This window comes from Talpa occidentalis, unplaced genomic scaffold (genome assembly GCF_014898055.3).
Source record: "Talpa occidentalis isolate TD23 unplaced genomic scaffold, MPIMG_talOcc4v2.1 talOcc4.14, whole genome shotgun sequence".
Classification (NCBI taxonomy): Eukaryota; Metazoa; Chordata; class Mammalia; order Eulipotyphla; family Talpidae; genus Talpa; species Talpa occidentalis.
This window is the reverse complement of record NW_023601433.1, coordinates 83,604,161-83,628,345: the sequence shown is the minus strand read 5'-3', so window position 1 is coordinate 83,628,345 and position 24,185 is coordinate 83,604,161. Positions and strand designations below refer to the sequence as shown.

Sequence of the window (24,185 nt, the reverse complement as noted above, 5' to 3'; positions counted from 1 at the left end):
GTGTAGGACGGGGGGACCGTGGCCCCAACAGTGGGATGCTCCCTTTCATCTTTGCCTCTTGGAGGCTGAGAAATAGCCTTCTTTTCAAGAAAGTGAGAAAGGAGGTATGGAGGTCAGCATTGAGCATTTCTCAACAGCCTTTCATGGGGGCCTTTCCAGCAAGCGTGACCCTTCTGTTTCTAGATGAGGATCGTGGGGCAAGTAGTTCAAGGGTGTCCCAGAGGTGGGGCGTGTCCCAGAGGTGGGGCGTGTCCCAGGCAGAAGCTCCAAGCCCTCCTGACAGGCTCTGTGGAGGGGTCCCCATGCTGGGGGATGGGGGATCCTGGCCTGGCTCTGCCTCATCTGCTGGGTGCCCTGGGTGGCCAGTCCCAGGCTGGACTGAGAATCGAGGTATGTGAAAACATTGGGGGAGTGCCACAGCCAAGTCAACAGAGGGGTGGGGAGCAGGTGTAACTCAAGGCCCCCTGAGGCCCAGACAGAAGAAGGGGGAAGCAGGCGAGCAGGGGCCAAAGTGGCAGAAACACCCCAGCTCTGTGTCTCAGGCCCAGCAGTGCCAAGGTCACCCGGGAACCTGTCAGAAATGCAGTCTTGGCCCATCTGAATTAGAATCTCTGGGGTAGACCCAGAAACCTGGCTGCAACGAGCCTCCCGGTACATGTGTTTACTGGGCTGGCCATTCAGGCCTGTCTAAACGGCCAGCCGGATTCAGGGTGGCCCACTCCTCTTTCATCTAAAGAGGCTGGCAATTCAGGTTCTTAGCAGAAAAAAGTCAAAACACCTTCAACACTGTGCCACTGAATACAACAGATGCAGACTTCGGGTGTCCCGTGTCCACTCTGACGTCGTGCTGGGGGATCAGGAGGGCTGCGCTGCAGCTCTCTGGGAACCCCACATTGCATCTCTTTGCCTTCTCCCTCCTAGCCCTGCTCCAGGGTCCTGTGGTCTCCAGAGTTCTGAGCCCTCGGTGTGCCCTACAGCACCCACCCCAGGCGCACACTGGATGGCTCGGTCCTCCCCACCCCCACACCCCGGTCCTGATCTGGTGCACGGTGGGGACAGCAAGGCGTCTTGTGACCCCTGCACTCCGGCTCCTGCACTCTCTCGCTCATGTGACCTGAGCGCCCCTGGTGTGCAGGCAGGGGGCTCGTGCTGGTGGAGGTGGAAGGCAGGTGCGCTCCGGTCTCCAGGCACACGCAGCCTCTTTCTCACTGATAAGCCAGTGGTTTTCATAGCCCGACTCCCTGTCACTGCACAGTCTCAGCCGCAGCAGCTCTGAGCACGCATCCCCGTATGGGTACACTCTCGGTTTGTAAACACGTTGCTCTTCGCTGCTATATACATATCTTTAAAACAGAAAAACCAGAAAACTGAAAAGAGCGAGCGAAAACAGTAACAGAGAAGGAAATGCTGTCTCCTGCTCCTCCTCCTGCCAGCTGCAAGGGTGTCTGGACTCGCCCCTCAGAGGCACACAACGGGCGAGGTGTGTGCCCGGAATATTCTGTGTGTGATCTCAGGCCATCCTCAGCAACCTGGTGCAGGAGTTACGCACCCAATTCGCATACAGAGAAACTGAGGTGCAGGCCGCTTAAGGGATTTGTCAAAACTCAGAAGGCTATTAAATGGGAGGGTTGGGCCTCAGGCCCGAAGAAATTCTAGAGCCAATGCTCTTAGTTATGATGTTGCAAGAGAAGGGGCACGTGCGCGTGCAGCTAAAGGACTGAAGAGGCAACTGAAGGTTGAACCATGTGCTGGCAATAGTCCTTGGGCAGAAAGTGTCATAAAAATAATACTTAAAACCAGAGCTAATATATATTTTTTCAGATGTGTCCTGAAAGGTGTTAGTAGGTATTTTGTGTAAAAAGGCTTCTGGGGTTAAAAAAAGTTTGGGAGCTATCTGGTTCAACAGAGTTCTACAGCGTCTCAGCTGCAGACCTTGTCAGTGCCTTTAAGATATCAGAGGCAGGAAGGCTGTGTCTGGAAGAGGGAGAGAGAAGACACCGTGTTTCTCGAACTCAGCTAGCCACTGAACCCTCCTGGCTCCCCAAACAAGACAAGCTGTTAGGATCTCTCAGGGCACTGGTATTGCATGAAACAAAGATTCGAAGTAGAATCTAGAAGAGAAGGAAGCACAGCACATGTGGCAGGAGGTAACGCCAATTCTCCAGGGACTGTGCAAAGGGGCGCAGCTGCAGGAGCCTGGCCTTGACAGTGAGGGCATGTCACAGACGTTCTGGGCTCAGACCAGGGTCAGCTCCCAGACCTGCACTGACACCACCTGGCTGAGGCTCAGTTTTGTCACCTGTACAATGGGACGAATCACCCATGAGACAGGCTGCTGAGTCCGTCTCTCGGCACGTATGAGGAAGGAAGACGCGGATGCTGCTGTTGTCAGTAATGCCCATGTCTGTTATCTGTGTCGGCAAGTGACAACTCTCGGGCCTCATGGTGTTTCAGGCCAAAGCAGAGGCCTGGCCCCTCCTGGACCTCAGGGGATTCCATAGAAAGCGGAGCTGAGAGGGCCAGATGTGATTGTGAGGCCTGGGGCCCCGAGAAGAGAAGTTCCCCAGCTCACCCACACATCTTACTAGTTCCACAAGATAACTGGAAGAAACTTCCCAAGGAGGCATCCCTCAGGCATGCCAGGCGCCTCTGCCCCGGGAGCCGCTCGAGTCCCCTCTTCCTTGCTGAAGGGGGATTGGGGCGCAGCCTCCGGCCTGGGGTGCACACTCTGGTCAGTCCCACGCCTCTGCCCGAGCAAGTTAATGAAACACACAGTGGAGGCTCTCCCCACTGTCTCCCCCTCTGGTCTTCAGCTGCCTCAAGTACAGCTAATCCCATTACAAGAAAATAAAGTGGATAATTCAGGCTAATGAAATCGTTACAAGAATGTGGCCAGCCAGAGGTGGACGTTCAGAACCAATTTAACACCCTTTGGTGTCGTTACCCTTGGTACAGGCAATGTTTGAGAGGAGGAAGGGAAAAAAGAGAAGAAAAAACTGAAACTCAGCCTCTTTCTTGTTAGCTCAGATCTGGTTCAAGAATTAACCTGCTGCGTGTATTTCAGTCAGTCTGCCTGTTCTGCTCCCCACTCTGTCTCTGGTGAATCCTCTCACCCCCCTGTACCTCTGGTCTACACCCCAGTTCTTGCATGCATAAAATAAATAAATCTTTAAAAAAAAAAATCAAGCTGCTGCATATCTTGCTTGCGGCAGTATTTCTGCCAAGCCCGGGTCTCCAGGGCAGCTCCGGGAGGACAGCGGGAGGCTGAGACGGTGCGGTCGGCCTGCAGCGTGCTGAACCTTGTGTCTAACTCAGCGCCTGCTGCTTTTCTGTCTGCAGCTGCTCTGGGTAGGACCACAACGGGGGTGACCTCTGGGGCCCCCTGAACCTAACCCAGCAATCTCTGATGCTGGACTAAACTGTCTGCCCTTGGGAGGGGGTGGGGTGAGCCCCTGTGCCAAGCAGAGCTGGCAGCTGGACCCAACTCAGGGTGGGCCACTCACTGGGGGCCACTCACTGCGGCCCCTCTCTCCCCAGAGGTGGGGACACGCTGAGTTAGTGCATGTGTGCACCGAGAGGTGAGCAACAGCCACACCTCTCACCCCCAGCCCAGAGACCTGCTCCATAAGAGGTGGACCCATGAACCCTGCGAAGGCTGTCCCGCCCAGCCCTTCCCGCCCAACTGCCCGGGCCTGGCCTTCGCTGTCACAGCTTTGCTCCTCTTCCTCAGTGTCATGTGTTACTTCATGCCCTCACCGTGTGCTCTGGTCGATTTGTTTAGGCTCCCACGGCCCCGAGGGACTACTGAGTGGCCAGTGCCCAGGACAGAGCCATGGGCACCGAGCATGTGGCAGGGCTCAGGACGAATCCCAGTGCCCGCCGACCGAGCTATGAGTGGACACTCATCTTTCCTTGTGTTTCTCTTTCTGGTCCTCACTAGCAGAAACTGGGAGTAGAGTGGGAGGGGACCAGCACTGCGCAGCGCTCCCCCAAGCGTGGACACCAAGCCGGATGCCCTCTGTTCACCTCCCTGAGTGGCCCTGGAGAGCACACGACACAGAGGGAGGTCTGAGCTCCCAGGGCTGGTGTCCAGGCCATCTGACCATGGAGTTTCCAACTCCTATTTTGCCACACTCTACCCCTGCTCTGAGCGGAGGAACCCACCTCTGCCCTTGAGCCCACTCCTTGGGTTCTAGCTGGAGCCTATCGGCCCCTGGGAAGCTCAGGCAGAGAGTGGAGGAAGCAGAAGAGGCAGCAGTAACAATGACAGATCCGGGAGGCAGCATCTGAAGATCTCCGCTTTCTAGACGCTTCTCACACCTGCCATCAGCGGGAGCAGGTCAGAACCTCCTCCCAACCTCCAGAAAACCCACTACAGACGCGCTCCACCCCTTGGCAAGAGTCCCAAGCATCCATCTGGCCCTACCCCTGGTTGGGAAGAGGCAGAATGTGGGCATGTCTCCCCAGGAGACCCCAGACTGACAAGCACTGTGGCGAGGGGACCGTTTTTCTGGTCCAATGGGGTTCAGACGACAGGGTGTGCTCAGATAACCAAGCAGCCTCAATATCGCCAAAGAAGGTCAGGCCTCTTGCCAACCTATAGGCAGTTCAGCAGAAGGCCAGACCCAGGCCCACGGCGCAGGCCATGGGGAGCTGCTGATGCCTGCTGCTGAGCCTGCCAGCCAGGAGCCAGGAGCAGGACAGGCGCTCTCTCGGCTGGGACAAATGTTTTTTTTAAAAGCCTGTGAAGGAAAACAACAGTGCAGCAACTGAAGTTTTGAGGCTTAGGGAATGGTGGAGATGGTTTGTGACCATTTGTTTGGGATCGAATGGGCCTTCAGGGGGTACTGCTGGGGCTGTGTGTGGTCTGGTCCCCCATTCAGGGGAAATGGGTCTGTTCCCTTTGGACACAGGGAAAGGAGGGATGGGTCATGAATGTGGGCGCCTGGCGGGGGTGGGAGTGTAGTGGGGGGAGTGAGAGATGGGGAAGAAGGAAGCTTTTTCCAGGATAAGAAACCCAATTAGGGCTAGTTAGAATCTGGGGTATGGGACAGCCCAGGAGCCCCAGGCAGCGGTGAGGAGAAAACCCAGGGAGTCAGGAGGGAAGAAGCTCCTTCTGCACAGTCATTATCTCACCAGCAACTTAAAGAACATTGCAAAATTCCTGAGGAAGGAAAAGTAAATGCTGGAATTATGTGAGGTGGAGCCTCCCATTTGGAGCCCTGAGAGAATGTGTGGAGCAGAGCCCCACCGACCCACCTCACAACCTGGCTGTGGTAGTGTCCAGGGCTGAGTTGTTACTGCAGCTCCTTGGGTCTGCCTGACTCATCTGGGTATCAAAGAGGATGTGCCCCGAGAGGGATGATGTCCACTGAGCAGTGGACATTCCAAAGGATAGAAGCCCACAGAGTTTTGTTGGGTTGTCCAGGCAGGTGGGTGGAGTCTCATGTGCCTGGCACTTGCCAGGTTTCCTCAGCATTGGCATGACTGACAATGAGGAAAATGTGGCCAGTACTTTTAAACTAGGAGGTTGGCAAACTGTGGCCTCTGGGCACAATTTGGGTGGAATACAGTCATGGCCACTTGCTTACATCTTGTCGAGTGCTGCTTGTAAGTTATAGCAGCAGAGCTAAAGTAGGGGTGACAGAGTATATAACCCACAAAGCTGAAAATATTTATTCTCTGGCCCTGTGGTAGTCAGAATCCTCAAAACAGAACCTATGGGACATATAGATGTATGGAGAGATTTAGTGTGAGGGGCTGGCTCATGGGGTTTTGAAGGCCAAGAGGGCCCACGACCTGCCGCCCGCAAACTGGAGGCCCAGGAAAGCTGGTGGTGTAGCTCGAGGTTCAAATCCGAGGGCCCAGGAACCAGGAGGATGGTGGGGTAAGTCTGGTTTTGAGTCCAAAGACCTGAGCATCAGCAGCACCGCTGTCCAAGGGCAGAAGATGGATGCCCCCACTTCAGCAGAGAGAACATAAATCCTTGTCCACCTTTCTGTCCTGCTGGGTCTTCAACCAACAGAAAGTGCCTGCCACAGAGGGGAGGGCCACCTGTTTGACACTGGCTATCATTTCAAAGGCTAATCTCTTCCAGAAACATCCTCAAAGACACACTCAGCTAGCAGGGCACCCCACAGCCCTGTAAGGTTGGCACATAAAAGGAACCATCGCAGGCTCCTGGCAGAAGCTGGATGACCCTGGTTCTAGACCAACCTCATGCCCAGGCCTCACCTGCAGACCCCTAGCTCCTGCTTCCTCTCAGCCTGTCCTAATCATGTCAACCCTGAAACTAGGTGTCTTTACCTCCTCACTCCCTGAGCTATTTGTTTTCCTTAATCAGGTACTTATTAGATCAGGGGTACTTAATAGAGGCTGTGAGAACATCTGAGTCAATTGGTAATTAGGGAGGTTTGCAGAGAGTGTCATTAGGCCCGGCCGCCTCGCCCTCCCAATGTGCCATTCACCTGAGGGGTCTAATGAGGGGCTGCTTCCTGGGGGCATGCTGTCACAGAGGGCCAGGCTGGCCTTGGCTGCTGCAGCCCCCACCCCTGCTCCTCTCTGCAGTGACAGGGATAAGGGAAAACCCACCAGTCACCCAGTGACACAAGTGACAGACACAGACAGGACAGGGCGCCCCCCTCTCCCTTCTATGAATACACCCCTGGCGCCCAACACACAGCATAGGGACCTCAGAGGGAGGGAGAGTCACCTACTGGGGGGAGGGGAGTAATGTTAGGAAATTGCTTCCCAACTGATCCCTCATCAGGATAAATGATTAAGTACAAAGGAAAAAAAAAAAAAGCCATGTGCAAGAGTTGGCGGGGGGAAGGGCGGGGTCAGGATGGGGTACACAGGTGCATGCATGTGCACGCAGTACTATCTCTGGAGTGAAACCCAAGAAACTGGCTGCAGTGACTGCTTCGGGGAGCAGCGGGTCCACACCTTGTGTGCCCCCCACCTTCCGTGTGGGAGTCTGGGCGGTGAAGGTGGCCAGGTTCCTGAAGACCCAGATGTGCTGTCCCTGCCTGCCACCTGCTGCAGTGGCCACCCATTCTGCCCCAGGGGCCCGCTCAGTCCTAAGTCCCGGGGGCCAGTCCTCAGAGAGCCAGGCATGGAGCAGGGGGCAGGTGGGCGGTTCTGGAAAGCCTTCTGCACACTCCCGGGAGTTTCTGGTGCTGGCCCTGGTGCTCTGGCCTCCCCTTTCCTGTCCTGCTCTCTGCACACCCTCACTGCTGCCCACGGTCGCCAGCTGTACACTCTGTACTGAAGGCTGCATCTCAGCCTCGGCTTTGGGGAGACCAAAGTAAGATGCTATTTTTCCTACACCTTTCAAAAATGACTTTTACACGATGTGTATGTTCTCTATGAAAATAATCACACGTAGATACAGGTACGTGTGAAAATATATACATGCACGTGTATCTTTTATTTTAAGGGGGGAAAGAAGACCCAAGACACTTTAAATGCTAGCTCATTCCTTCCTCTTGAGAATCTAGTGCTAAGAAAATCAAGTTCTCTCTTGTGCCATGAAGACATGTGTCCAGTGGAACCACTTCCTTCCCTTACTCCTTAGGCTTCCAGCAGGGAGCTCCGGCTATATCCAGTATTACTTTGCAGGAGCTTCCTAAGGCCAAGTTTTCTGGTCCAAATACTCCCCTCCCCCATCCTCTTTCCACCTGACCTTCTCCCAGATACCTGTGGGGAGCATCTTCCTGACTCCCCTGTGGGCAGGGGGGAGGGTGAGCAGAGAGAGGGGCTGGGGTACTTCTCCCTCATGTCTTCGTGCTGTGGAGCCCCTTCCCTGGCAGCAGTTCTGTCCTCTTCAGTGAAAGCCCCCCTCTACGCTTGAGTGCAGTGGGGATCCCCCACCCTGGTAGCGACAAGGCCACCAGTTAAAACACAGGACACCCAGCTTTACGGGAATTTTGGACAAAGGAATAATGGTTTAGGACAAGTAGGTCACAAATGCTATATGGGACTCGTATTAGACAAAGTCCACCTTATTTTAAGCTCTTCCCCAGAACCTTGTGGGTTCCACAACCTGCCCCCATCTGTACGGAGCCCCTTCCCTGTGGTATTTAAGCAGTTTCATGGATGCTGTTTCGGGCTGGCACCTGGCAGATACAGAGGCTCTTGCTCTGCCAGTCTTGTCCTGATAAGCAGGCCTGAGGGCTTCTTCCAGGGGCCTCCAGTCCTCTGGGCGGGGAAGGATGCCGGGGCGGGGCAGCTGTACGTGTGGGACCCGGGTCTGACCGAGCTTCCTCAGGGCTGGTGCCGGGCCTCCATCTCTGCGGGGGTGCCCTGCTTATCACTCAAGTCGCAGGTCACAGCCACCTCTTGAGGGAGCCTTCGCTGCCCTGCCCAGCCATACTTTCAGACACTGCCAACTCCATCACCCTACAAGTCAGCACAGCTGTATGGCTCCGACACCACCAAGTCAGTGTTCAATTCGCCCTACGTACATCAGCTCTGCCAGGGCGGGGGTCTCCCTGCTCTTGGCCACCAAGGCTACAAGCCCCCCCTCGTGGCCCTACCATGTGCCAGGTAAGTCAAGAAGCAAATGAAGAGGGTGAAAATCTGGCTACAAAAATCAGGGGCCCTCCCTGCCTCTCCCTGTCCTGAAACACCACGTCACCAAACCTCACTTAGCCTGCGGGGCCCTTGAGTCTGGGCTGTGGACGTGAATACCCAGAGCACGTACTTGGCGTCCCATCCCCCAGCACGCGTCGTGAAGCACGCCGGGCTGGCCCCAACTGGGCCGCCGCGTTAACAGGCAGGTGGGGAGGGAGCGAGCTCTGGAACACGGACTGTCCTGGATTCCCCACCCGGCCCCGATAATGACTTTTCTTGACCAAGTTTCTCGGTGGTGGCAGCTGCAAAAGAAAGTGACAGAACCAGAGACAGGTACAGTTGCCATGATACGGCCGTCGGGGTAATTGAGCTTCAGAGCTCCGGCTCCCTGGAATAATTTAACGATCTGTCATGGGAAGGGAGGAAGGAGGACAGGTGTCGTGTGGCTTGATGTCCCCACCTCCAAAAAATCATCTTAGTCCCCGCAGCCAGCAGAGGCCCCCAGTGGCCACGATGGAAGAGCGTGAGCTGCTCCCATCAGGACCAGGTGGGCAGCCTTACCTCTCTGCCTGGGGGGAGGGAAACAGTGAATTAGAAAAGCCACAGGGACAGCTACTCCACACCCACACCGAGCCTTCCCCCGGCTGCCAGTTCCGCTTTCGTGCGATCCGGAGCCTGCAGGCTCGCTCTTTAGAGCCAGAGCTGTCCAAGGCCTTTGACTGGCTTCCTCCCTCCTCCAGGGCCCGAGCGGAGGAGGGTGAGGCCGCAGCAGGGCAGGAGGGAAGGCTGCCTTCTCGGACAAGCAGCACTTTGCATGCGGGTGTGGACAAGCAACGTGGCTGCTTTTGGGCCCCACGACCTCCCTGACTTGCGAGGAGGTTGATTTTGCAGTCAGGAGAGAACCTTGCCCTCCACAAACCACTTGTTGCTTCCTCCCACCACCAACTCTTGAAATAAAGGGGTGAATATGCCTGTAGGGCTGCAATCGCCCAGGAGCAGGCCACCCTGCACACACAGGGATGCGCACACACCCCATAACAACCCGGGGCTGCAGAAGCTGGACCCTCTCCTACCCCAGCTTTCACCTCAGAACCCTCCAGGCTGCCACCAGGGGGCAGAATGCAGGTGTGTCTATCCCCTAAACCTGAGTTCCCAGGCTGGGGTGAAAGACCACATTGCTTTTGGACTGGACATGGGCAGAAGGCCTGGAGCAGGCCTGGTTCTATGGTCTAGACACAGAGCTGTGACTTGGGGCAAGGTACCCGCCCTCCCACTGCCCGCAACATGGGGCCTGGACAGAAGGTCTGGCCCCACCATGGGGGCTCCCACAGGGTGCCTTGACTCTGGGTTCTGGCAACACTTCTTCTTAAAGGTAAAAAGTGGCATGAAAGGAGCTTGAAGCTTACTATAAAAAGAGGTCCAGACAAAGGCTGGGCACAGCTGGCTCAGTTCCAGAGGAAATTAGCTTTAGAAGTTTCCTACCAAGGGATCAGCGATTCTGAAAGCATGACTGTGAAGGCTAGGGCTGGGCAAGCGAGTGCACAGGACGGTGGCAAGGCAGGCTTCTCCCACCTAGGAAGGGAGCTGCGGATATGCCATCAGGCAAGGACTGAGCCTGTCACGTTACCTGGACTGAAGCTGGGGGGTCAGTGTGAACTCATGGTTTTGACAGATACAAAGACATGAGTGGCCGAAGTGTGCGTGCCTGTGCGTGCAGTATATATGGGTATGTGTATTTATTCTTCCTAGGTCCGTCTGTGAAGGGGGCCTAGCTCTTGACCAGGGGCAATTTCATTCCTGGCCCCACCTCCTTCTCTGAGGACACCTGTCTGGAGGTACTCCAGTTGTCACAAGTAGGAGGAGGTTGTTCTGGCATCTATGGGGTGAGGTCAGGGATGCCCCTGAACACCCTACAACTCACAGGACAGCACCCCCACCCCCAACATACAGAATCACCCAGACCAAGATTCGTGGGGCCCTGGCCTAGAAACAAGGAGACCCCCTGAGCAATGAGCACGCCTGGCCCCACCCCATCTTGGTTTCTAAATGCCATCACCCAGGGGCTCCTGCGGAGGGATGGATGATGCCAGGACTGGAGTTGAGGAAGGTCCAAGGTGAGCCTGGGGTAGCACGCAGGCCAGGCAGGAAGGAAGCACTCAGGGAAAATGCCAGGACGCAGCCCAGCTTGCCGGGGTTCCCACCAGCTAAACTGGGGGTCATTTCAGCAACACAGATAATGACAATGGCCTAGAACTCCTTGAATGAAACAAGCCCTGAGTCCACACTAATAAGGGAATAAACAGATATGGGGGGGCCCCTTCTCCCAGGAGGAGAATGCCCACTAGTGTATGGGAAGAGGGGTGACTGCACTGCACAACCCCCATTTGGTAACAAGCCCAGTAATGAACAGGCGAGAACTACCAGCAATGCTAAAGCAGTAAACTAAGTGCTCACAGAGGGCTTCCAGTCCTCAAGTGCCCCCCGCAGATACTAGTTACGAAAGGCACAGCGAGGTGACGGAGAAGGCGCCTGCAGAACTCAGCCTGACCACAGAGGAGGTGAGTTGCCAGCAAGGGGTGCGGTGAGCTGAGCCCCCTGACACTATGCTGTGGGGTGTTCTAGGGTAAGGTAAAAAAGGTATCAGGCTTTTCTGCCCTCCTGCCATCAGGATAGATGATGGATTCCTGCGGTCCTGAATGCATGCCTGATGGCGGGCACCTGGAGTGGAGTGTGGGCATGGTAAGTGGGTACACCTGGGCTGAGAGACTGGGCTTATAAGGGCGGCATCACAGGGATGCCAGCAGAAGAACGAACAGAAGAGCAGAAGCGGAGACCCCCAGAGAAGGCCGGAGAGCCCAAAGTGAAGACTTGCCAGGCCTCCCAGCCCCCCAGCCCCCCTGCCTGCTGTGTACCTGGTAAATCCCAATAAAAGCCTGAAAAGCCAAACTGAGGGCTCCAGGACTCCTCCTCCTTTACCCCATCTGCTCGGGTCATAGAGATCCTGCTCCGTGGCCATCCTGCCACTGCAGGTGTCACTTCCGGAGTACTGTCCCCACAGAGCTGTGACCCCATCTGGTCACGAGTAAACCACCCACAAACCTCTTGGGGGACACGAACAGAACAATACAGTACGCTGCAAAACTGCGCGCCAGGGAGAAGTGCCAGGTGATGTGTCTAACATCAAAGGAAAAGCAAAGAAACGTGACGACTAAGTGAACTCGACTAAGTGAACTCAACGTGTGATCCTGGGCTGGCTCTCGGGTCAGGTCATTTTCCCCATAAAGGAGGTTTATTGGGGGACCGGCAACCTCTGGTTACAGTCTATCCACCTGTGCGCATTTACTCATTTTGACACTTGTACAGCAACGACAGAGCCTCGTTTTGAAAGAGACACACGCTTACATAGTCAGGAGTGAGCAACCCGTAGGTAACTTACTCAAGTGGTTCAGGGAAAACTAAAGTGTATGAACACAGGGAGGAAATAATAAAACTTACGTTCATCTGGGGGAAGCTGAGCGAAGGGCAGATATATGGGATTCTGCGGCCTTCTGTGTGTCTGAATTTATTATTCTTTTAAGGTTCCAAAAGTTCACTGCCATGCTTCGTGCTCTCACTTCCTCTCTCCCGGCTTTCCCACTTGAGCCAGCGACAGGCCCAGGCATTAAGCTCGGCAAAGACTCCCCAAGGGCTTTTCTGAATAAAGAGTCTGATCAAGGAACCCCAGCGCTGCACACTGGCCTGCTCCTGCGGGGGGAAAGACCACAGGTTGTGTCATCGCCCACCCCTGCCGGCCAGCGACGGTCTGACGCTAAGGCACTTTTCGCCGTGTTTTGGCCAGAGATTTGCCCTTGTTTTTTGAGGGACCAAGACCCACTTTCTTCCATGGGGAATCCCAAGAGCTCCGTGAGCTCCTCAAACAGTGAGCACAGGAAGGTGAGCAGACAGGCAGCATTTGCTCATCTGGTTCTCAGTGGGTTGAAAGCGGATGTACGGGGGGGCTGGAGGCGGGGGGGGGGGGGAGGGCTGGCTCTGTGCCCAGCCCCGGCTCCAGGGAACAAAGAGCCTGGGAGACGAGGTTCCTCACCTCAAGGGGCTTACAGCGTGCTGGGGACGCGGGGAAAGCACAAAGAGCGAAGCACGCAAGCGTTTCACGCAGGATCAGTGGCAGATGCGTGCGATGAGGACAACTTACACTTGGAGTGGACAAGGAGGATGGAGAGGGCCAGAGGGCCAGGGCCGTGCTTCTCCGGGACAGAGGATCCCGGGCACAGGGAAGAGCAAGTTCAAGGCACCGAGTAGGGAGGAGGCCAGTGTGACTGGGCCGTGTAAGGAAAATGGAGTTACTTAGGCTTTTTCGCCTCCCGTCAGCAGCCTCTACACCTGCCACCTGCGGCTTTGTTTTCCTCTCAGGTTGCATTACCCACACACGATATCTTGTTGAGGCAAAAGGCGCTTGGGAGCAGAGCACAGGGCACACACACCTATGATTATGGACACCGGGCTGAGAAGCTGGAGGGCACGGGGGGAGGGGTAGGGGTGGTGTGTGTGTGTACACACCTGGGAGGGCACGGGGGGCCCGTGGGGCTGTGGTGTGTGTGTGTGTATACACCTGGGAGGGCACGGGGGATGGTGTGTGTGTGTGTGTGTGTGTTACACACCTGGGCTGAGAAGTGAGAGATAAAGCGGCGATTTGCAGGGCAGGGGCTGGGGGTCTCCGTCGCTGCCTCCCTGCCTGTTGGTCTGCTTGCGTGTCTGGTCCCCTGATTCAGCATTAAAGGCGTGTTGTACCAAAATTCTCTTTGTCTGCCCGAATCAACAATGAACCTGACCGTCCTGGGATGTTGCACAACAGGCTGATATTAATGACACGGGCAGGGAGGGCTGCAGCCGTGTGGGGCCACACCGCCCAGGCCAGAAGGAGCTGGCCAGTGGAGGAGAGAGCCGTTTTCTCAGAGAAATCTAGAAAGTCTGCACTGGCAGAGAATTTAGTTCCAACTCAGCCCGTGGACTAAGAATAGTTTTCACGTTTTTAAATAATTGGGAAGGGAAAAAGGAAAGGAGTTTTTCATGACACAAGAACGTTATTTGAAATTCCGACATCAGTGTCCATAACAAAGACTACTGGACCTGCCTCGCCGGCACATCTTGTCCCCAGCTGCTGCCCAACTACCAGACCAGGGTGGGACAATGGGTCAGAGGTCACCCGACACCCAAAGCTGAAACGATTTATGCTCAGTTCTTTCCAGAAAATGTCTGCTGACCCTTGGTGTCCACCACTCCTCGCGTGTGCCCCACCCCCATCTCTACTGAGGAGCTGAGTCACCTGGGAGGGCTTGATATTAAAAGCCAGCACCCAGAGACTCCCACCGATTGTGCCTTGCTCCCTCGGGTCTGGTCAGGGGCAGGAGTTGCATTGGTAACACCCAGGTCATCTTGGCCCCAAATCTGAAAGCAGCAGCCGAAACCCACAGGGACGGACAGTATGAAGGTCTGGGTTGATCAGGGAATTTTCAGTGGGAGGAAGCAAGAAGGACACGCGTTGTCCCTTGCCTGGTGCACAAAGATTACATCCGGCAGTCGCTGTGCCTCTGAGGCTCCCCCAAGGGTCCTCGATTTAAGGCAGAAATGGACTCGCTTCCTGATCACAAAACATCTGCTTTCTGATGTCGCTGACTTTTTTTTTTAATATTTAAAAAAAAAAAGAAAGAAAGAAAAGAATGAATTTTAAAGTGCTTAGGTAAAAGGCAGTGAATACGAAGCCTTATTTCTTCCCCCGCCTGGATGCACAGCACTGGGAAGGAGACACACGTGCAACGATTTATATTACAGGGAGAGAAGACCCTTCAAGCGAGAAGGGAAGGCACGCCCAGCGCCGGCTCTCCAGCCAAGCAGAGGGGAAGAAAAGGAGCCATAAGTGATCGGAGCGCCCCGGCCTCAGGTGGGCGCAGCCCCTGGGCTCCGTGCTGGGGTTGCCTCCACCCAGGCTTTGCGGGCCCACGACAGCTGGGAGCCCAGGAGCGGCAACCTCGCTAATTCAATAAATGAACTCTGACAAGCCTAAATGGCTGTTTGGATGGATCCTCTCTCATTGGCCCCTCCCTCGCTGCCCAAAACCTCAAATAAAATAAATAAAACACGAGGCACAATCTGAGTCTTTTATGGCCGCCTTCTCTAGCGGGAGTCAGAAAAATGCTAATGATCCGGAGGCTGGGGCGCGGAGCCGGGCTGGCTCTGGGCCGGAGTGGCCAGCGGCCTCCCCCCCTCGGCCCTCCTGTTTGCTTTGCCTCCCTCGGTGCCCCTGTCCTCCCCGCTCTGCTGCTCGCGCTGGCGGGGGCCCGGATGGGCTGGAATATTATTCAGCGCGCTGCCATAGGTGTCTTCAGCCAATCGGAGGTGATGGCAGCCGCTTGCACCTTGCTGACAGCTGCTGTCAAAATACTCTCACAACCAGCGGCTCGATAATAACTCGAAAATGAGATACAAATGAGTGACTCTTCGTGAGTGGGAAGGCGCCGCCGTCCCCCACCCCCAGCGGCCTCTGAGCGTGGCGGGGAATGTGGGGAGTGAGGGGAGAGATAAGCTCCTGCCACTGTGGGGAGATGGGCTGACAGCCACCCCGGCCACACATGGAAGGCTGTCCCCATTCCGTTCACCTCAAAGGGGGTTCCGTGGGGCTGCAGATCTGGCCTCCCCCAAAGGCTGCTGCACATGCCAACGAGTGACTCATAGGCTGATGGAATCTTGGAGGGGAAACCACCCGGGGGCACTGGCTGGGCACCAATCTAGGGAGGCCACATCAGAGCCCCCAAAGGAAAGAGAGAGAAGGTGGGCGCCTTCCCAGCCTACAGCACCCGCGGCCCCTGCCCCTGCCAGCATCATTAGCCCGGTTGTTTTTCTGTTTTTATTCGCCAAGCCAACTCTTTTCCTAAAACTTGGGCTGTTTCTCCCACGGGGAAGTCAACGTTAGCACAACTTGTTTGGAAAAGCAAAAATAAACCCCGGGGACTACAAAGCGTGTGGTCAGCACTTCCCGGCTCCCTGACAGAGGGGGTTCCGATGGACAGTGGGGGGGTCGAGGCTGCCTTCTCCCTCACCAGGATCGGGCCTGCAGCTCGCTCTCCACTGGCCCAGGCAGGCTGACAACGCGGGCGGGGCGGATCAGCCAGGCGGAGGGGAAGCAGGGGCTGGAACATTCATTTACTTGAGGACACAGAACGCCTCCGAGAATTCCAGAGCACACACCATGGATGCCTTGTAAAAAAACCCACTTTTTCTAAACTGTTGTGGGTTGAGCTCAGCTATAATGAGAGAAGTTGAGGTGATAGCTCGGGGGGGTGGGGGGTGAAAAAAGGAAAATTTTTAGGAGGAAGCCGGTAAAAGGATGTTATTTTAAATTCAGGGTAGGCAGGGTGTGTTGGTCCCGCGGAAGGGCGGCCACACTGCTGGGACTAAAGCCTCTTCCACGTGACTCTTTCTTCCCACTCGTGTCCCTGCAGAAAACCTTTCTCCCTCCATCTGCGCGTCGGGCAAATATTTGGCTTATCCCATTTGCGTCGGTGTCACCCGTGCCTACTTTCAATAGTAAACCCCCTTAAAGGATCAACCCCGTGTACCTTACTCTGGGAGCTGAGCCATTCTAGAGGGCTTTTCAGCGCTACGCTCGGAAGGACAAGAGGCTCTCAGCATCCCATGAATAGGTGAGATGCCCATTTGGGGGTTACATCAAACCTCACCCAGAAAGCCAGGGAAAGACACAGACTAGAATTCGGGCTCAGGCCTGCCCGGTTCTGCCACTTCACCAGCTCTGAGACCCCAGGCGCGGCACTTAGCCCCCTGACCCGCAGCCTCCTCCTCTGTGAAATGGCGATATTAATACCTGCCCTGCCTTGCCAGGCCGGGGAGAACGGTGTGGGGAGAAGGTCCGGGACCGCTGTGTCCTGTGAGGGGATGCGGGTGGTTTGCTTTGGCTCAATCTCCCCAGGTCTCTGGAATGAGGCTACTTTTCTAATCAGAAGCAAGAATTATAAGAGTAAAACTTTGATTTGCTAATAAAGGAGAGAGATTCAAAAGAGTCTTGAGCGTGAAAGACTTTTAAAATGATATAGGGACTGGGTAAAAATCCACTAGGGTGGTATTGTCCTGGCTTCATTTAATGCAATTAGATTTTTTAAAAGCACTGCAGTTACAGAGCCATCCTGAACAGACATGGGAAAGAGATAAGAGCCACTTGAAAGGTTTATTACACATGAACTGGGTGTGGAGTTTGAACTGGAGTATTTCAAGACCCCCCCCAACCCCCCCCCCCCACAACTCTAAGGGAGCAAGAGATCATTGTGTTATTTGGAAGAAATAATTTTCCTTTTACAGCGGTCTCTATGCTCAATTTATGCAGCTTGTCAAAGCCACATGAAAACAGAGGAGGAAATAATAAGCGTCTGTAACTCAACAGTGACTGTGGTTTTGGTGCATTTCCTTCCAGTCTTTTTTCTCTGAGTGTTTTACTCAGTAGTCACACTGCAGTTTCTACTGAGATTCTCGCTTCCTTCACTGTGTTACTGGATCAAGCCTTTCCCCTTGTCAGTCATGTTCTTTACAGGTGCTGTTTCCTCTTCCTGGCACTCCATCCATAATTTATTTAGCCCACCCACTCTGATCATTGAATATTAACATATTTCTAATATTCTGTCATCATAAACAACAAACCTTCATGGAAGATCCCTGCCTATGAAAAATTTGTCCAACTCTGCAAAGATCCCTTTAAGATAAAGCTCTAGAACAGGGTTACTAGGATTCTTTGCTCATACTGTGCTGGCCAAAAGGGTAGCCACCAGCATGTGCCACTATTTTTTTTTAATATTTATTTATTTATTTATACAAGCACTGGGTACAGTCAGAAGCGCGGGAGGGTGAGAGAATTCACCAGAGCCAGAGCGGGGAGCAGAGCAGGCAGAGGGACCAAAGTACACTGCTGAGGGGAGCAGCGGGCGGCAGGAGAGGTCTGCGTGCCCTGTGGGACCCTCCTCTGGTGGCCGGGGAGCGGCCGGGGATCGAACCGGCGCTGCAGAGGCTGCGGGCAGCTTTGCAACCCAACGTTCAACCACTGCGCCACCGGGGAGGCCCATGTGCCACTATTTAAAAGGAAAAATGTTCATTTTGCAATTTAAGTTTAATATTAAGTGAATTTGAGGTTTAGTTCCTCAGTTGCATAAGCCACATTTCAAGTGCTTGCTGGCCAGGGGGGCTTGTGCTACCACGTTGGATGTATTTCTGTTGCTAAGGAAAGTTCTAGCACATGTGACAAACTGACAGTCTGGCTGGCACAGGAAGATAAAGCTGGCACTGATGACAGGCACTGGGCAGCCACCTTCTCCTGATCTGGCGCCATCTTCCTTCTTTCATCCTCCCTCTACCCCGTTCCTACTTCCTTCTCTCCACTTAGAGGATAAGTCAAAACTTCTCAGAACTCCCCAGCAATGCACCTTATTCCCAAGCAGCAGATGGAAAAAACACGCCTTGTGTTTACTTTAGCATTTCACATAAACTGCATTCTACGCCATGGGGCCATTTCTGTGCAATGTGTTTTATTACTGAGTAAAACACGCTGCAGGAAGATGGTCCTTGTTCATCTTGTGGGTTTCCTATGTAGCATGAAGACAGAATCTGATTAGAGCTTGAGAATCCCTGCCAGCCGCCTGGAGAGCCCTCAGGGAGAGGCATCTCTTTAGAGGACAGTTGGTAGATTAAGAATGACTGGACACCGGTGCCTTTTCCCCTTCTTACTTTGGCTGGTAGGAAGCTCAGACTCAAGTATAGTGGGCCTTTCCTGAAGTACTCCTCAACCTGGGAGTTGGAATTTTCTTCCAATTGCGTTTTTCTTAAATTTCTGCATTGCTAAATCAAGGTCTTCACCCTTTTGGAAGCAGGTGAGGAATCTATTTGCGAACAAGGAAGAAAATCACGAGGAACCCTCACAGACTCCTACGTGAGTTGCTACAATCTTCAAGTTCTGTCAGCTGGCAGAGCTTCCTTTGCCCGAAAGGGGGAAAAACCGAGCAGCTGCTCCTCCCAGCGAGGAAGGCCTGGGCCCAAAGCACTAAAAGCCAGAGCTGTGTGGCCCGGAGCTGTGGCTGCCAGTGCTCCAGAGGCCCAAGAGGACGCACCTGGGGAATGATGTTCAGGCCATGGCGGACGGAGTCAAGCACTCACAGACGTCCCTGAAGTTTCTGGTACGGGACCAGGGCTCTGCCCGCCTCCCAGTCCACTCTTCTGGCAGATGAGAGCAGCTCAGGCTGCCAGCCAGGAAGCCCCATTAGCCGAGGTTCTGCCCAGCACGCAGTGATAACTGATCTTCGTAATGATGACCCTGAGCCCTGCAGGCCCTGAATCGCCTCTGAATGGTCAAAGATTCGATTACACTCCATCGAGTTCCAATGTTAAGTATATTTTATTCTATTCTAATTCCTTGGAAACTGGCCATCCATGGTATCAATGGTAACTCTCCATTAACCCGAATGGTGGGCCTGCCAGGAGGCCCCATCCCTCAACCCAGCTAGGGTTGAGGGAGAGGAGCGGCTGTCAAGGGATGGCAGGGCAGGCTGCTGAGCTCTGGGCACAGGGGAAGATATGCTGCTGGAAGCAGTTCAGCCTGGGCCGGGAGCAGTCAGAACCGGAGGTGAGACCACGCAGCCTGCTGTTCTCCAGGCTGGCCTCCATTTACCTCACCTGTAAAATGGGCTGCCCAACCCCTGGGAGTGAAGAGGTAACTGTATGGGTGGCAAGAACAACCAGGCGGAGCTCTATGGATTAAATCAGAAAGAGCACCAAGACTCGCTCCGAAGGAGAGAGAGAATCTAATGATGGGTAAGAATCACGGCGCTGTTTTTGTAGAAATGGACCCAACACAGCAGCCTTGTTTCTACAGGTTAATGCATGTATGAGATGCACAGAGAAAAGATGATGCAGCAGAGTCACCAAATGAACAGCATGGATTTCTCTGGGGAGGAAGGTAACACTGAACTAGGGGTGTCGGAGGATGAGAGGGCCTTCAATCTTTCTTTCAACAAGGAAAATTACACCTAGCTATGTAATCCAATTGTGTTTTTTTTTTTTTTTTAAGAAAAAAGCCACACACACACATACACACAAAAATTCCTCCCTTTCCGAAAGTTCCAGCTACACCATTTCACTTTTAAGAAAGGCCTACACCAGTACCTGCTTTGGCAAGCCAAAAGAAATCTGCAGAGGAGAGTTCTAGGCGACAACTGAACCTAGCACTCAGCACTGGTTTTGCAGCAGCTGCACCCCACAAAATGCAAGTGACCCTGCCAAGCTCCTTCTCCGGGAACCCCCCTGTACTGGCTGTGTTTATCCTATCACGTCTGCTTTTTATTGCATGCTGGTGTTATTTTAGGTTTTATGTGCTATTTGGTATGATTGGTAGGTTATTTTTAGGATCTGGGAACACTCAAAAAATTTTCCATGTAAATGAATGGTGACTGCTGCTCCGCTTTCTGTCATTTCCGTTTCCAAAGGTTTTGTAGTAATGCTCTACTTTCAGAGAACGGGGGGAACCTGTGTACACACGCAGCAAACAGTGCTAGTTCTCTGCTAGGGGTTCAAGAAAGGTAGAATCATTGCTATTAGGTTGAACTAAATAGATCAACGATGACCACATTTTGACATTTTTAAATACAGTTTAACCTATTAACTGCTGGCTAAAGAGTACCCCAATCCATCAGATGGTCAGAGGCGGCAGGAAGGAGGCAGGGAATGAAAGGAAACCAGTGCAAACCAGACACAAGACCCTGGGCCCCAGGTTCACATATTACACACCGCTGCGATGTGCTTTGTCCACTAACCCCAGTTCAGGAAAACCAAGCAGATCCTCCGGATGCAGCAGCGCCATCGCAGAAAGTGGTACTGAGAGCTCAGAGGGATTCCTCAGCTGGGGCCACATGCTCTTCAAAGGCTTAGGGCATCCAGGCTGCCCACCGCAGAAATCAGCCTGCGTGGCCAGGGTCCCGCCCCCTGCTGGGAGGAGTCACCGGCCCTGACTCCAAGTCCAGGCTGTGGGCTCAGGCCCTCGCTAGCAGCACTGCAAGGCATGGACCTTCAAGTGAATTAATTTTCTTCTAAGACACTTTCATGTTTTGGATGCTCTGGTAACACCTTTTTTGAGATGGCTGCGGATAGCCTGGGGTTGTTCCAAAATCAGCTGGGAAATCAATGTTCTGACATGCGTTTTACAAGTGAAAAGAGGTAAAGGGAGGAGAGGCAGGCGCCTAACAGCCCTGGGTACCAACCCCAGGCTCTAGGTTGGTGAAATGAATGAAGAATGTAAACAAAATGGAGACTTGGGACCAGATGGCCTTTCTGGCCACATGAGAATAAAAATAACATTAGGTCTCAGGTTCCCAAACTTGTGTGGCTGATGGTGCCCCTTTTCATGGCATCCTTCGACCAAAAGAAATGCCCAGTAGTTATGTCATAACAATTTACCAGTCTACGCTATTATTAGGGCTACATAAGTAAACAGCTGAGTTGGCGCCATCTCTTGAGATGCCACTAGGTTTCTCTTGAAAACCTAAATGTTCCCAGGTGCATCTGTGAATTCACTTAGGGGCCACAAGGTGCCATGATGCACAGTTTGGGAAACAAGGCACTGGGCTATCTGTTTTACTTTCATTATTTTACTGAATCCTCCCGATAACCCTGACAATTATGTACTATCGTCCCCACATTACAGATGCAGACACAGAGGTTCAGGGTATTGAAATGACTTGTCCAAATCTGACAGCTGGTGAGAGAGGAGCCCACATTTCAATACCGATCTGATGGACTCCCTGGGTTGCCCCATTCAGTTTCACAGGCTGAAATTTTAGAGGGTGCACCCCATAGGCTGCGGAGCTGATGCTCTGAATCACAAAGCCAATAGCCTGCTTTAGATCTGGCTCGAAGCCTCCAGCTGTCACAGCCCCTGCATGGGCAGCCTCTAGCTCTGGCGTTTGTGGTCCCCTGGATGGGGCCTCAGCCCACGCCACTTTCCCCAGCGATTCAGACTGGCAGGACATGCCAAAGAGCTCCAGAAGCTTTGATTAACCTTGTGGCCAAGTGACAAAATGATCAATTCCAGGAGTGCAAACTGCATAGAGGTTGGTGGCCTTTCAACCCGAGTGGTTCTGGCAGGAAGAAGATCTTCGGGTCTGTGGCCCCCATAAGCTCCTTGAACCTGAAGCTTGAGTTTCTCAAAATCAAGTCGGTGCCTCTCAGATAGGCTTGGGCCTATGTGTGTGTGCATGTGAGCGAGGCTGGGGTAGTGGGGTGGGGAGGATTATTTTATAGGATATTTTAAAAAAATGTTTGTATTGACATGACCTAGTTTTCTCCCATGTGGAACTACACATGCTCCCATCACAGAGTCGTGAAGAGACGTGGCACCCAGTGGAGTGAGCTGTGCCTGAGTAGCCCTACCTGCCTTGGGGTGCACGTGGACACCCCACACCTGCCTTTACTCGCACCAACTCCTGACAAGAGACCAAGTGGCCAGGATGAATAAGGAAACATTTTCCTGCCCTCAATTCTAATAAGTCACTGGTTATCCATTCACCAATCATTTCAGTAACACTATAATGTTCACTTTTATTTTTAAAGGCTCGAGAGGGCCTTACAGAGCCAAGAAGCCACACTGGTTGGCTAAGATTTCGATAAGCAAGAGGTCTGGTTATGCTGAACTGGCAAATGCAGTCCTGGTGTGGGCGCTCCCCGCTCTGCAAGTCCTCGCTTATGCACACCCGCGTTCGCTGCACCAGCGCTACCGTCTGACGTGGAAGTGGCGATGCAGATTATGGATTTGGACCCGAGGCTACATCTTTCTAATATTAAAACCCACATTCTGAATTTTGTTTCTGCAAAAACAACATCATCCATCATGCTAAAATAATGTTGTTAATTTGAATTTTATTGATTTTAAATTTTGTTTGTATTTAATTTGAGAATGTGTTTCGGTTTTATAGTCCTAAGAGAACCACACGCATAAGTTGTCAGTTTATCCTGAGTTTTACATTTGTACACAGTTAAGTAATATAATAAAAATATTTTACATCATAACTGTGTGTATGGGGGGGGGTGGGCAAGGCAGGGCCATGAGATTTTTCCCTTTTCTTTAAAATAATTTTATTTTACTTATTTGTTTACAGTATTACTCAAGGTCTGAAAGACACTGTGATGGTGCCTGAACTTAGGAAACCTTTTCGGAGACCAGCATGTTGCTGAGCCCTTGGCCTGGAGTAGGTTAGGAGAAGGCTGGGGAGTTAGGGCCGGTCCCCCTTCTCTTGGTGTCCCAGGCCTGAGCCTCTCCCAACACAACAGCTCCCCTAGGCCTGGAGAGAGGCCAAATGCTTCACCCACATCACTGACCTTGTCCTTACGGCAAACCAAAGCAGACAAAGATGCTAATCTTGCCCCTTTACAGAGAACGCCACCCAGCCATCTCTGAGACCTTGTCACCAGACCAGCGACTGACACTCAGACATATTCCCCACCCGAGGGCTTGAGGGGAGGGAAGCCTGAATCCTCTTCCCTCCACCAAGACCCTCCCTTCCCTTCCCGAGTTCACATTTGTTTCTGTAACCCAGCACCTGGCACAGTCCCTGCCTCATTAGAAATGCTTAGTAAATATTTGCTAAACTGTTGAGTTATTTCTTAACTAAAAAGCAGTGTGTTGCGACCTCCCCGTTCCATGGAAAGTTCTGAGACATGTGAGGAGACAGAAGCTGCTCCTGCTTGGAAGCGCCCAGATATCCCGGGGCTCCCCGCTGCTTCTCAGCACCCAGGATGCCAGGCGCAGGCACAATTATCAGCTGCAACAATAAGCGGCCGGCCACCCTCCCAACAAGCCCAGACAAAGCGCGGAGACCTTGTAACTGAAAAGGCACTGAATGGAGAGAGGAGGTGTGAAAGCGGGGTCGGAGCAGGCTGCGGGGACGCTTCCCACTGCAAGGAAGGCACGAGGGCGCACAATGCCACCCTACCCCCCAGGACCTGCACGTCCTCACCAGGCTGCCCCGTTCCACTGTCTGGGCCTTTGTCACCTACTCCACAATCAGTGTAGGCATGGAGCAAAAGAAAACATGAGCTGCAATGGAGACCAAGTCCACGGGATTGCAAAGGAAGGGAGGAAACAAAGAAAAACCTTTCTTGTCTCTGTTGATTATTCTGTGTTAAAAGAGAAAAATCAAGGCATCCATGTGGGCCCTGGTTTGAGACTGCTCTATCAGTGGGACAGAAATGGAAAAGCTCTATCGATATGGGATAAATACCATATTCGTAGATGAACACCCACAGCAGCTCACCTAATGCAAATGCTGCTCCCATGTCTGTGGCAGACATCACTAATCAATTACCATTCCCCTTCCCATGGAGCCCAGACATTGAAGCCTAGCCTCACAATCCTCCAGTACGGGGTTCCAGGCAGCCATGACTGATGGGTTGGCATGGACTTGCAGGGTGGAGGCTATCTGCCTGTCTGGCCCTGCCCTGCCCCTGCACTGATTCATTCAACAAACGGAGTCCCTGAGGAGTCACGGAACTGCCCAAGGTCACGGAGTGGGTAC

At 53.3% G+C, this 24,185-nt stretch overlaps 1 protein-coding gene across 1 annotated transcript in view; it reads right to left on the bottom strand.

The window, feature by feature from the left end:
• RBM19 (RNA binding motif protein 19) overlaps window positions 1-24,185 on the bottom strand; it is a 107,924-nt gene that overhangs the window by 41,382 nt on the left and 42,357 nt on the right. The window lies entirely within an intron of this gene.